We start from the raw sequence: 1,045 nt of genomic DNA, 5'->3' as shown, positions 1-1,045 counted from the left end.
GTTCTTGGTGTGAACGGGGCTTAAGGGGGATAGGATTCTATGCGACACTCGCATTTGTGGGTGGATTTTTGCAAGTAAAGGTGAAACGTAAAAATACTAACAATAATATTGGCAGATACAAACCAAACACTCTCCCAGTCTGCAATTGGTCAACAAACAAATAGACCCGCCCCCAAACTCATGCCATTGGTTGAGCCACTGTTACTATGTCAGGCTGGTCAGAGCATTGGTTTGATAGACTGATAGTGTGTTTAAGCTTTTCGGGGGATTCAATTTACAAATGGCTTACTTAGTTTCTTCGAATTAAGCTGACAGTGAAAAATATTCAAATACTGAAAACAAAACTATACACTTCACCTTTAAACAGGTAGAATATCTTTTCAGTGCAAACGTTCATCTCAATAAAAATGTGCTTAATTGTATATTTTCAGAAACATTCGGTGAGCTGAAATTTCATTTTTAATATCTGAAAATAGAGACAGTGTGTAGAATAGATACTTGCCATCAAGGGACCAGTTCAGTCGTTGTGTCTGGATGTGTTTTAAACAAAGTTGAACGGAAAAATGCTTCTTAACTACTGTGCTGTGAATATGCTTTGACCTTTGAACTGTTCTCGACTGCTTGCTCTCTCGCTGTGATTCTTGCGTTCAGACCTTTAACTCGTTTTCTCTTGCAACATTCGGTACAATCTGTTTTCACACTGTTAGATGACATTCTGTGTTTGGAGACATTCTTGTATTGTTTGTACGACAGAAATCTATAAAAAGAAGCTTGTCTTTTGAAACACTGACAAACAATAAAACGGACAAAATCTTGAGCTCATATTTCTGCTCTGCTCTTTCTCTCTTACGACACGCTCTGCATCAGTCTGCGATTCCTGAGCAACAGCGGTGTTTGTTTAAGGAATTACGAAGACTTTTGCAGACAGTCAATTGTGGGGGTGGGGTTTTTCACCATTAATGCAGTTGATTTCTGTGTTTTTATTGTAATTTATAGTGTGATGTAGGGCTGCACGATTAATCGAATGCGATTGTCATGCGCATTT

General features: G+C 38.5%; 1 protein-coding gene across 1 annotated transcript in view; it reads left to right on the top strand.

The window, feature by feature from the left end:
• The window catches only part of LOC107555987 (arf-GAP with coiled-coil, ANK repeat and PH domain-containing protein 3-like), a 53,490-nt gene that overhangs the window by 50,063 nt on the left and 2,382 nt on the right, over positions 1-1,045 (top strand). The gene's annotated exons all lie outside the window — the stretch shown is intronic.

This window comes from Sinocyclocheilus grahami, unplaced genomic scaffold (genome assembly GCF_001515645.1).
Source record: "Sinocyclocheilus grahami isolate Dianchi unplaced genomic scaffold, SAMN03320097.WGS_v1.1 scaffold552.1, whole genome shotgun sequence".
NCBI classification, from domain to species: domain Eukaryota; kingdom Metazoa; phylum Chordata; class Actinopteri; order Cypriniformes; family Cyprinidae; genus Sinocyclocheilus; species Sinocyclocheilus grahami.
Note: the sequence above shows the minus strand (reverse complement) of the source record. Positions and strands in the feature narration are given on the sequence as shown.